Below are 14,255 nucleotides of genomic sequence, written 5' to 3'. Positions count from 1 at the left end.
ATATATATATATATATATATATGTGTGTGTGTATATACGTATGTATATACGTATCATGTGTTATGCACATTCGCAGTCTACAATTAATTCCGGTCCATGATCCGCAAAATCCTCCCCTCTCCTTTCTCCCCAACAGGCGTCTCATGCCCATATATGTGCGACGAGGCCGAGGTGCACCTACGCGGCGGCCACGAGTCAAGGCTCCCTGAATAACTGCAACTTACGTCGCGGAATGCCACGACGTTGCTCCGTCGCGTAAACAAGTTTCACGCCCATTCCCGCGCGGCGTAGCAATCCCTCATCGGTCGCATACACGCGTGGGCCGTGCGTGAGGGCACGTGTGCCGTTTGATGCGATGCGAATGCCAGCAAACGGGGATGCGGCTGTCTGTCATACGGGTATAATAAAGTATACATATAGTGTCGATGCAACGCACATTTCAGCGTCTTCCTCCCTTTCTTTCTTTCTTCCTTCTTCTCTCTTCAATTTATTGTACTATATGTATAGATATTGTACTAGATACGTTTCTATATATGAACGTTAACTTGCTTAATATTCTTTCACGGCCGTTTCGTTTCTTCTTTAAAATTTTAGGAATATTTCTCTCACATCTATCTCAATCGAATGTATAAAATATACTGCATAATTAGGGATCTCTTTTTATAAATTTGTTCTAGAACCTAGGATTTATATATTCAAACTATCTTTTTTACTAGGTTAATATGTTGCGTCAATTGATTCAAAACACATGTTTTATATCTGTAACTTCTTTAGACTTTATAATCTTTAATTATCTTTCACATATCATCGTTGGCATTATCATCTGAATGGCAATTCTTAAGTAAGAAATTCTCCTACTCTTTTGAGACAATGCTCTCGTTACATAAAACCGATAATAGTCTGTTGTCTGAATCCTCCAACAATGGAGATTGTCGTAGTCTCAAATCGGCCTTCGATGCACCGCATGCTTAAGAGAACACGCGCCGATTGACGGTATCGATGCACCGTTGCGCGATTTGGCACGATTGCAATGCGGCAGATCCATAGCAAACTGCCAAACGTTCGGAATAGATACAAAAAAGCGATGTTACTATCTATAAACAAAACTTAATTGTGACAAATAACCGATTGTAAAATTAGGAGATGAGAATGAAACTAATCTATCTCACTTTACACCAATATCTAATCGCAGAATAATACTATTAATATATATTTATATGTATATATGCGATAATGAAATGGACTAATTGCCTGTAAACGAACGATGATGGTAAAAGTTTCGTGTAAGCGGATAAACATAAGTCGGATAGTTTGCCGAGCGATTTCTACGGGCGGATTCCGCTTCGAGACAGTTCACGTCGTGTCAAGGACAGACCGGCTATTTTGCGCGGGCCAGGTGTGGGTGGAGTGCATCGACCTGCTTACTTGCATACTTATCCGTGCGTGCAATAGCGTCCGCTTGCGGAACGCTTGCATATAGCCGCTCATCGGCGCGGCATGAACGTAGCTCACCCGGAACGCGAGGGACTGTGAGAGACTATTCGGCGGCCGCTTAACAAAAAGTCCTCGAACAAAGTTACTTGCTTGAAAATGCTCACGGTCACGAATGCAAATAGCGAAGCGTACTTTCCCCAAAGTTCTAGCGAATCAGATCATATAAAAAGAAAAAGAAAAAAAATAATAGAGCATCTTATATTGTATGTATGTTGTATTGAGGTTTACGATTCCCCCCCCCCCCCCCAGAGAATTTTCTCATGACCCTGAAAAGTATAAATACAATCAATGACCTTTTATATATGAAAGAAATTTCGATTTTATCTTATAGGTGAAGGTTCTAATCTAATCTTGATTTATATCTGATTTTTCTTCACTACTAAAATTATAAGAAAGATAAGGAATAATTTAAACTTGCACTAACAATTAGTCGATATTAATGAAACTGATAATTAACCCTGGTCAGTGCTGTACACACACATATCATAGATAAAGAGTCATAGGTAGAATCATAATATCATCGCGAAATATATACTTAATTTTTAAATCACAATAATTTTTTAAAATTAATATGTATGTGTTTTTATACATACAAATAAGACAAGTTCAGTATTTACAAGAGGACATAATATTTTTTATAAGAGATACAATCTTTATTTTTTAATTTTATTTCTCGTGATTATTTGCATTCATCTACATGCGCGGCGCAAATCAAAAGACAACACTTGGATTTGGATATTTTTGATTCTCAACATCGCAACTGACTAAATATCACGCAATAACAATAGTCGCAAATAAATTCGATAGGTAAACACAATGGAAAATGTATCGCTAAATAGAAAAGACGTTCATATCGAATGTATGCTGCGCTTGGCAGCTGATATGATAGCGCGCCACGTGTGTGCCAACAACGTCGAGGCCAATGCAAAGCGCGGTCATAATCCGAAAAAAAATCTCGCGTACGAGATAAATCTTCATTGTGAGAGAGAAAAAAAAATGAGAGAGAGAGAGAGAGGGGGGGGGGAGAGGTTGGAGGAAGAAAAAGAGAGCGACGAATCCAATGATAATGGTCCGTCTCACAGTGCTTAGAAGAAACCTCAAAATTTGCAATTGCTTTATATCAAACGTCGCACTTAATAATTGCTTTTCTTTTTTAAAATATTGCTATCGTGATTTAAACAATTACACAACAAATTAAAAATTGTGGATATTTTTTACACAGATTTGCGAAGATTCAGGTCCTATCCATCGAAGCATCACTGTTGCTTTTTAAGAAACCTTTGCCAACAGCGAGAATGATTAAGCGAATGTGGCACACGCGAGAGTAACATGAGCTATATCGTATCCACGCGCTGAATCAAACGAAGATATCGATCGAAGTGAGTGACGTTTCTTACACGAGTTTGTCTGTCATTGACCAGCACGTGGCGTATCAACGGTACAAAAACGGTGTAACATAATGCTGTGTACGGAATTCGATGCCGTAACAGAGATGCAGAACTAGTCACGTTGGAACTGACGTTGCACCAGAGATGCAACTTGCACTTTCATTTTGCCACTATGCGATATGACGGTCAGCTGATTGCTGCGTCACATGAACGTGATGCACACCACGCCGTTTTCGATTTGCCAAGTAATCAGTTTTTGTAGGTATTTTCGGAAAGCGGCGTAAAAAGACCGATAAACGACATTTGTATGGATCTTCCTAAGATACAAACAATGTAAAATAATATTTTTGTTTCGTTTTTTATTATTCACAGCTGAATAAACTGCGACTGAAAAAACAATTAAGATAAAGAAAAACATCCGTCTACTAGTATAAATGAGATAATGATAATGAAACGACCGAATAACAACATAATTATAGGCGTTTTTTTCCGCTATGCTTATTTACGATTACAAGGCAAAATTTTATATTTACGGCTTCGAGAGATATGCGAATTTTATTATAGATTTTAATATTATTAAATTACAAACTGTTTGACAATGTTTATTTTCAACGACAGCTCGCGGAATATACTTATATACTTCAATATACTCTCCAAGCTCTGTGAATTGCCTACTTAAGAGTGAAACGCACATTCATAAATACGACAGGTTTGAAGCTGCGTTCGCTCATAATGGCGTTAACCACGGTTCACCGCTTTGCATGACTGATGCGAGTGGATTGTTCCAAGCAGTAGTCACACTGTTGAACCGTTACTCTCGTGCATGACGACGACTTCGCTTGTGCGGTTCTTTCGAAGTCGTAGAAATCTAACTTACAAACACATGGCATCAAAGTAAAATCGATATTTTGTCCATTGATATCATCGAGAAAAGAGGAATAAATAAAGAAGATAATAAAGAAATTTAATTTAGATAAATAAATTTAATTTTTAAATAGATAAGATAAAATCGATCAAGATAAAGTTTATGAAATCAAAACATAATTAAAGTATCTCGCACTAATCTTATGTAAAATAGATTTTGGTTAAATCAGATTTTCTCATATGTTATAGCTTATGACCTGCTAAACAAAAGATGTAATAGTCTCAACGCTAAATAATGGACAGTTACTGAGCTACAGCCAGTCAAACAACTCGCAGAATCTGAGTTTTTCGTGTTTGACTGGCTGTAAATCAGTATAACTGTCTATTATTTAGCTTTGAGTCTATTATATTTTTTGTTCAGCAGGTTATAAGTTACAACATATGAAAAAACCAGCAGATTTTACTAAGATTAAATTTTATATAAGATTAGTGCGGAATTTTTGAATTTATGTCCTAGATGAAATCCTACATGAAATTAAATCCCAATAAAATCAGTTGGTTTTCTTATATGTTGTAGCTTATGATCTACTGAACAAAAAATGTAATAGGGGCTCAAAGCTAAATGATAAACAGTTACTGATTTACAATCAGTCAAACATGAAAAACTTTTTGCGAGTTGTTTGACTGACTGTAACTCAATAATTGTTCATTATTTAGATTTGAGGCTATTGCATCTTTTCTTCAGTAGATCATAAGCAGCAATATATTAAAAAACCAGCTAATTTAACCGAAATCCATTTCACATAAGATTAGTACTTTAACATTTTAATTTAATTGTGTTGATTAATATATTAATATATGTACCTATATATAAATATATATATATATATAATATATAATATATAATATATATATATAATATATAATATAATATAATATATTAATATATATATTAATAGATTGGAACAGAATATGTAAAGCTATTTTGCTTCAATATTATGTTTGCGATGTATATGTAATTTCTTTTTTTCGATTTTTTTTTAAATTCTCTATCTTACAATTAGTGATATTAAATATTTGTATCGCAAGTTTTTTTTTCACTAATTTTTTTTATCAAATTATTGCCAAGTATTTAATTAATCAAGCGTATGTATTAATCACAGTGCAGCTATAAATGAACTTAAACTTAATCAATTTGCTCGTCATTTACTCGGAATCGAATAATACGAGTTGATACTCGTATTATGTTATTGATATAACGCTCGATGTTTTTTTTTACAAAACATCGATATTTATTGTCTTATCAGTATTGCAACATAAATTAAAGCAAAGCAATGAAGATAACTGAAAAATACGTGTACTTTGAATATGTATTTGTAGGAAATGTTGCATCTCGATATATCGTATGCAAGATATGTGATCGGGTTAGTTTAATATGTCACAATATCAGATTATCTTTTCAGAGAGCGTTCACTGATTGTGAGATATATGTTCCCTTGTGTACAGATACGTTCTCCGCAGTTATCGACACTCACCAAAAATACATCGGTGCCCCAGTTTCAATCTATCGTAAGCGTCTTTAACCGGTTTATCTATACGTTTGTATCTCGCGAAGAAATACAAACGCGAGTTGTTTGTTTTTATTTCCATGCTTTGTGTACTTGTAACGATAATGAACACATTGACACTCGATAATCCTGAGATTAAATGTGTATGTACTTAAATTTTAACCTAAGATTATTTCTTAAAATGTTTTGTCTAATTTCTTGTGCATGCTTTCTAATCGCATCTAAAAATATATTCTCATAATTTCTAGTCGAAAAATGAGAAAAGAGAAATTTGAGTAAATTCATATAATTTGAGATTAATTCTCTGTCTGTGGAAATGTCGGAAGCGGTGGTCAAACGTCAGTGGCCCCGCGCTTAATTCAACTCGGTGATACGTGCATGCTTTCGTCTCGGCGCCTATAAACGGGCACTCGCGATACAGATCACTTCCGGGTGCCTTTTAACCCGTCTAGAGCTCTTTCTCTGTCTCTCTTTCTGGCACCTCGCGACCTCTTCGCGAGCAGCATGACAGCGAGTCATCATCGACACGCGTCATCGTGACTATACGATGTCAACGTGACTCACGATGATATATATATCTCGCAAATATACGAAAATAATTTCGAAAAAGCAACTGATCGTTTGGTTTGAAAATTTTTGGAATTTGTTTCAATTTGATCCAATTCTAAAATTTAAAAAACCAATGATATATGAATATGATGTAACCAAGCTAGATTGTATTTAATGCAAACAATAAAATAATTAATGCAGTGTGGAATAATATTTGCATATTTTTGATAAAGATTAAAATTAGATTTTTTTTTATCGAAGAATATTTCGCTCTAATAATTCGGAGACACCATGTATATTGCGTATGAGTAATTTATCGCAAAATTCGAAGAAACGATTTCGCATATGTTATTATTATAAATCGCAGAATATTAAGATAGAAATGTTATTTAACATTTGCAATCATCTTTATGAAACGTTTGGAAACCTAAGAATCGCTGGTGTATATCGCGTAATTATCACTCTGCGAGTGCACATCGTCGCTGCGTTCATAAAAAAAATAATACTTGTTTACGTTGATACGTTAAAAAAAGTGTCGCGTCTGCATGATGACTGACACAGTCATTCTATACGATTCATAAATGCGCATAATTATCGAAATCGAAAAAATTAATTAAATATTTGAGTATTTACCATGAGACTAAACTCCAAAGTTCTTGAAAAAACGTAATTATAACAAAAAAAATTAATGATAAAATTTAAATAATAATTTAAATAACATTATCGAAATCAATAATTAAAAATTTAAATAACATTACTAGTAGTAGACATAACATGGTCAAAAAGCTATTTACTTAAATAAATAAATGGGATATGTGTAAGATTAATCAAGTACAATATATTATGTATTTATGTAGACAATAAATAATTTTTTTAGTTTTTTTATAATTTTTTTTAGTTTTTCCAACATTTCCTCTTTCCTGGTGTGCTTCATAGTAATCAACATATAACAGCGCGCTATGTTCAAAGATTAATAACTTTACTATTACCACGCTAATAAAAATGATTCGGCACGAAGATTGAACGCTCGTCAATTTGTCAATTTGTGCAATGGATGGTGGATGCAAAATGTGTATATGGTTATATATTTATTGTGAAATATGTACGTACACTTTCTATATATATACGTACATTATATGTAGACATATCTATTATATTTTAATATTTTAAAATTTTAATATAAATTATCACTCGTATTTATAATATCTCTATGTGCATGTGACAAAAATAACTTTAAAAAAATGATAAGTAAGAATTATACTAAATAAATACGAATGAGATAATTTATTCTAAAATATTAAAATAGTATTTTTTTATATATGTGAAAGAGAGAGAATACGAAAAAAAGATAAGAGCAAATAATATTCTTATATATAATAGTGTGAGTGATAGTGTAGGTATAAAAAAATATTTATAAAATTTATAAAATAAAATCTATAAAAAAATATTTATAAAATTTATAAAATAAAATCTATAAAAAAATAATGTTTCTATTGTTTTTAAGTTGCCTTTTCTCTTTGATTTTAATTAAATAAATCCTTGATAACGTGATCTAATTTCCTTAAAAGATTAGTCATTTCTAATTTGAGAGAAAGATTCTTATCATACACATACACACACAAACACTCTCTCTCTCTTAGAATCTTTACCGAACGTCTTACATAACAGGTTTCGTGGAAACGTTTATCCGAGTAGAAAAATATGCATCGGCCAATGCCGAAGCCGCCGTTATTCGTACATCAGTCTAATAATTCTGTTTGTTCCAGCGGACGAGGCGAACAGCAACTGACTCACGCACTCGCGACTCACCGCGCAACCTAGATCCGATTTTATCTCCGTGCTGTAACGCGCCGTGCATCGTGCCATTACGTACGAGAAAAACAACGTGTCACCATACGTGCGTCGTACGTATCGCGCACATATATAGATCCTTGCGCGTTCGTAGAAAATTATCTGTCTGCTCTTTTATGAATGAATACGTCCGCTTTCGCAAAGGACGTAAAGAGAAAGCGCGCGAAACTTTATTTGTCGAATCGGCGATCGTGATTTCATCGGTGGTCCCGGAGGGGTCACGAGCAGGTTCGGCTTTAGACGCATAAAAACCCCGAACGACGGTTTTCGATTACATCACTTTTTTCCTGCCCACTTGGTCGCGTTTATATATTGTATCTTATCGTAAAAAATTTGATTAATTTCATACGGAAATTTAACAAGCAAGGAAATGTGAAGGACAATAAGAAAGAAGCATAATGGCTATGCTCATAAGTATTTACATTAATGAGACTGCATTATCTTTTTTTTTTATGTATTGTATTTTCTTGATGGCGCTTAAGCGTGAACGTAATGTCTTGAGCAGCCTCGCGAACGACCGAGGAAAGTGAAGAACGCGTAGTAAACGCACGTCTCATGATGTCAACGGGGTCGTCATTTGCGTGCGAATCGCACGCACGTGCATTCGTTGCGCATATATACCCGGGCTCTTTCCTCCCGCATAATTAATGCCACGAAACGAAAGATATAACGTCACGAATCGAAAACTTTGTCGAGGTTCTTTATACGGAGCCCGAGCTCCGTCCGATTGTGTCGCAGTTGGGCCGCGAGAGAGGAGTGAAGCAACCCGAAGTGTAGCAATCGGAACACGCTCGGAGATATATGAGATAAATGGAAAGTCTCAACGACGTAATTGGAAGTGTAAACTGCGCACAAAACCAACATTGGCCGTAATTCGAAAGCGATATAGAAGAAACGCGAAAGGAGAAACGCAAATCGGGCTGATGTAAATCGAAATTTTCCTTGTGTAATATATATTAAAGACATTTCCGCGTTTATATCGTATATATAAATGCATACAAGTTGATAAAATTAGAATTATTCCCGTTCGCGTGAGCTTCAAAATGTATTAGATGATTGCAAAAGTTCGTGCCCGATTTGCATAGATGGATTAATAACTTCAAATCGGGCACGAACTTTTGCAATCATCCAATATATTATACGTTACACGCGCGAAACCTATTTGCTCGAGGCTAGGTATCGTCTTAGTAAATTAACTCACGAATTAATAAGTATATTATCTAAACTCGCGTTGTGCGCAGCGTGTCGTGTATATACGTATAAACGATCTCGGAAAGAATGAATCGATTAATTCTAACAAAGGCATTGAATTACGATACGTTTTCCCAAGCGGATCACACATTCGTTCGATACTAGTTCCGATCGACTGAAATCGTGACAATGACTATCATGGGCAAGGTCGGGCGATAGAAGACGAACGGAGGCGGATCTCAAAGAGAAGAGAGCCGGTCGATGATAAAAATGAAGGCGCGGGCGTCTCGCTATATTCGATAAAATAACGGGTTCGCATTCCTTCGCGTTTGCTTCATATGCGTAGATTATTTCGTATTTTCGCAATTCCTCGCCATGTGCATAATCGTGCGAGGGCAATTATCGCGTCGGCCATAACTTCGAGAAATCGATTCTCACGTTATCGTTCGAGCGCCTCGCGTAAACTCCACGATACATCGGAAATGGGAATGGACGGGCTATTACAGGCTTGTTTAAATTATTTAAAATCGGCAGAATTTTTTTAGTTTAAATTTAGATTTAAAGAAATTGTAATAAAAAAATCGAGCTTTTTCAGGCGGAAATAAGTCCAATTGTATAAGTTACTAAAATTCCCTATATACGGATGCTTAGAACGGATCTTATTGGTGAATCATTTTGCTTCTTCAGATTCACTCGGCAGCCAATGAGAGGTCGTATAGACAAAATAATACTGATTTTTCACTTTTTATTGACAGAATAAATAACGATAATAATACGTTTTTAACTTTCCTTAATTAATAACAAACTTATGTTCAAAAGATGATAGCAAACTATGCGGTAGTTATTAAGAACTAACATAGGGTTTGTTCTTTATTGCTGCACTGGTGAACTAGTGCACGCTGATGTAATAAGTTATAAAGTGAGACAAGTATATTTTGTTTCACTCTAACTTACTGCACCAGTGTGCACTAGTTACCAGTGCAGCAATAAAGAACAAACCCATGATGACAACCAATTCGAGCTCGGTGAAATGCATGCTCCTTCGCCAATCTGCGATTGATAGCAGTTAGGAGTAATAAAAAGGAGCGTTTTTCTTTTTGTGTACATGCATGTTTAGAAAGAAATACTGTATAATATATTCTTTAAAATATATATTTTAAGAAATGTATAACGTATAAAACTGCTGGATGCAAGAACTAAACGCAAAATTTTGTGTACGAGAAAAAGAAGCGATAATCTTTCAGTTAACCCTGGAAGTAGGCGCGTGCAGATGGATAACACACTCCGCTCTCGCGAACACATTTTTAATCGCCGCGCTTTTATAGCGCGCGTGTGACAGCACGGTGGATAATAAACGCGACGTACAATGATAAATAGCGCATAACGTACCACGATTTGTCTAGATATATCCACATCGAAGAGCTTTAAAAAAAAATCGCTTATTCGCTATCCAGACGACGCGAAAACAATATAATTCATTGTAGCAATACGTCCGACGCGAGCTCACACAATTTTCATTCAGATCATTCCCATATAACGATTCATTTCGACACGCTGGATATTTATACTATGGATACAAAATAACTTCGAATGAAAATTAAAACATTTCGTTCGTATGTATACAGTGTGTAACTGAAAAAACATATATAGAGCACATCAGATTCTGTGGCCAATTTGGAAAAATTTGAATTTTTCCTCAGCGAAAATGTTGAAGATCATTTTTTACATGTTCCCAATTTTTATCATCTTGTATCTTTGTAACTTAATTTAAATTCTATTAAAGTAAACTCTACTTGAAATTAACTGAAGAATGTAGTTTTGTTAAAGTTTTAACTCTACACAAAGTTGAGTTTGTGAAAAATTCTTCTTTTTCAATCATTGATAACTTAAAAATTATTGGTGCCTCGACATTTTCACTGAAAAAAAAAAGGATATTCTTCCGAATGGGACACTTCGAGTTCGGAACAGCCCTTTAGTGTACTGAAAGTAGATACCAAAACAACGTAATATATAAAATTTCAGCCGCGGCAAATCATTTTTTCAACAGGTTTTACCTAAAAGTAAAATCTCAATTAAACTTAATTACAGCAAAGAAAATCTATTTTTTTTATAAAAAATTATTAAATAAAAATTAATAATATAAATTAAAATATTAATAATAATATAAATCTCTCTCTCTCTCAGTCAAATGATTAAAGAAGATAATATTTTATGCTCTTTTTTAAAGCAGAGAATATTTGTTAAGCGGTCGTGGAAAAATATTTATACAATTTTATGTTATTGAAAACATAAATAAAAATATTCTCTGCTTTAATACTTTATAATTATCAGTTTGTGTTTTTGGTTAAAGCAGAGAATACTTTATAATTATCAGTTTGTGTTTTTGGTTAAAGCAGAGAATACTTTGTAATTATCAATTTGTATTTTTGGTTAAAGCAGAGATACACACACACACACACACACACACACGGGGGGGGTGCAAGGGGGCCTTCGGCCCCCCTCCCGCACCCTCCCCGTCGGTAGGCAGCGCGTGGATCTTCGCACGTGCGGTGTCCAATTTTTTAAAATAAAATTTTTAAAGAAAATTTTTTTAAATAAAAACATTTGAAAAAATAATTTGCCGCGACTGAAATTTTATATAATACGTTATTTTGGTATCTACTTTCAGTACGCAAAAGGGCTGCCCTCAACTCGAAGTGTCCCATTCGGAAGAACAGCCAAAAAAAATCGTCTCCAAATTGACCAGAGAATTTGATGGTTCCGTATATGTTTGTTCAGTTACACCTTGTATATACAGGGTGTCCCATAATTCGCGAACCACCCGTCAGTTGCAGGTAGAGTAGGTTAAACTGAGTAAAAAAGTCCTCTACCATTTTGCGATTTTCTCAATAATTAATGAGAAATAAATTAAAGAAAATCAGCCAATTCGAGCGATGATAAGCGTGCAAGCGAGAAGAGACAGCCCACTCGGGGGTCCAGAGTTAGCGCTACTCGTATGTAGTTACTGTCTTTTGTAAAGCGCTCCTCCCCGCTTCATCGCGCGCCTAGCAACCGTGTAACATTATACTGTTTCTTTTCGCCGCATGCTTAGTAACGATATGAAACTGGGCTGTCTTTTCTCGCCGTCGTCACGCGAATTGGCTGATCTTCTTTAATTTATTTCTCATTAATTATTGCGAAAATCGCAAAATGGTAGAGGACTTTTCTATTCAGTTCAACATGCTCTACCTGCAACTGACGGGTGGTTCGCGAATTATGGGACACCCTGTATACGCAAGTTTCGTCGGGATGTGTGTGATAATCGTGCTCGTCGCTCGCTGTTTGCTCACGCCGAACTTGTTGAACGACAATATTAGCACAAGTTGATTCCTTCTCCGGTAGGCGTTTCCAATGCATTTCACATCCGTTATATTGGTGTATATACATACGTCACATCAGTTCTGCGCGATGATAAATAAGAATCGGACAATAAGTGTGAATCAAATAATGATATATTGACGTCGCTCGTGACGTTTATTTGCCGGTGATAGAATTGTAGTTAAGAAAACAAACGAATATGTCCTGTAAAATAATTAAAAACGTTCAAAAAACGATATTCAAATTTCTCAGTTTTGATTCTTTCAGCTTTGATCTTTTTCGAAGTAGATAAAGCTGATGGCGACACTCTCTCTCTCTCTGATTGGAATTCGATAATCGACAACAAAGACAATATGTACAATAAATAGGGAGACATTAATCGAGAGCAAAAATCAAATAGATTTAAAAAATTGTCACATAGAGAATTAGATAGAGTCTCCGAAATAATTTGAAATAGAAAAGCTCTCTTTCTCTCTCTCTTCAAGAATCAAGAGCTGGTATGAGAACCATTCGCCGCGTATTGTTGACAACTAGACGACTCATTGTCGCGTTCATAAATTCTCGTTAGTCTCTGTTAACACGGTATAATAACTCAAAGACTATTGCGCGGTCGAGCACGTCTAACGGAAACGTTGTCATGTCTATCACGTCGCGCATATTCTGCAAAAAGTTCACTGACTTCCGCTGCGAGTTGTTTTTTCCTGCATGTAAAACTTCAATTAAACCTTTCGTAACGACTCAAATCTTTATCAATCTTTTTTTTAATGTGAAATTTTAATTAATATTTTTCTTATGTGAATCTTTAATTAATATAGTTTTATCTAAATGTTTTTATTTATTTATAATATATAATATATATTTTTATCTAAATATATAAATATATTTAAACTTTTCCACAGATATATTAAAATTATTTTTAAATAAATCGATGTAAAAATATTTTTTTTTATTTAGAATCATGATTTGTATTTAAAGATTTCACGCGGTAATAGTTTATTATTCGATGAAGTATATAGTTTCGCTGAAAGCGAGACGTTTAATTTTTTTCAATATCTAAGTAGGCGAGCATCGTTACTTTTATATGAATTAGAGTCACGCACTCTTATTTATGACAGAGAGACAGTGCCCTAACAATTCTGCAAAGTGCGCCAAGTGCTTTATCCACAGCTCTTGACACGTCGTTTCAGTAGGATTGACGATACAAGAGAGTCGCGCCGACATAAATATAGCACGAACTCAATCTTCTCTGTTTTATTGTCCATGTATCGCCATGTTTTCTTAATGATAATTTTTAAATAAACTCTTACGATATATTAGATTTGCAAATATAATCACATATATTACTCTGAAAATTTTGTAAAATTCAAGACAAATGGTACGAGTTTATTTAAGGATATCAGCTAGAAAATAATAAGCGCGGCGTTTTTAAAGTCTTTAACTTGATGACGCCAAACGAAATAGTCAATTTCCGAACTAAATGAATAGATAAATATATATCGAGACAATAACCACAAGTTTTAAAAGCGCCCAACAATTAACTTCTCGTGTGATAAGCGACTTTTAATTACATTTTGTTGCGTACGAACAGCTAAAAATTCCACGGTTTACACGTGATGAAGTTTAACCAGACGATGAGATAGCGGATGATAACTCGGGTTCTCGGGACGTCGTTATCGATATCGATTTTAGGGGAGAAACGTAGTGTGTCATAATAGCATTTTTTCTGTAGCACACATGCCGTGGGAAGCGCTTCAAATGCGCAGCAATAAATGAGAGATATATGTATATACTCCGTTCAACGAGAGAACGTGCATCGGTCTCCGCATAGACAGGCAAAATAGAAAGAGATACCGACGGTCCAGTGCTTCGGGGGCCTGGTGCCATTCACTGACAAGTTAAATAATAAGCAGTGAAGAGAGAGACTACCTGGGCGAAAACCTGCCCAAAACGGACCAATTTTCGTCCGATCCATCCGATGCACGTTCTCTCATTG

At 35.0% G+C, this 14,255-nt stretch overlaps 1 protein-coding gene across 2 annotated transcripts in view; it reads right to left on the bottom strand.

Moving 5' to 3' along the window:
* The window catches only part of LOC145940068 (uncharacterized), a 37,642-nt gene that overhangs the window by 22,333 nt on the left and 1,054 nt on the right, over positions 1–14,255 (bottom strand). The gene's annotated exons all lie outside the window — the stretch shown is intronic.

Source organism: Prenolepis imparis, unplaced genomic scaffold (assembly GCF_030444845.1).
Source record: "Prenolepis imparis isolate NDT839.2.m4 unplaced genomic scaffold, iyPreImpa1.0 SCAF_8, whole genome shotgun sequence".
NCBI lineage: Eukaryota > Metazoa > Arthropoda > Insecta > Hymenoptera > Formicidae > Prenolepis > Prenolepis imparis.
Note: the sequence above shows the minus strand (reverse complement) of the source record. Positions and strands in the feature narration are given on the sequence as shown.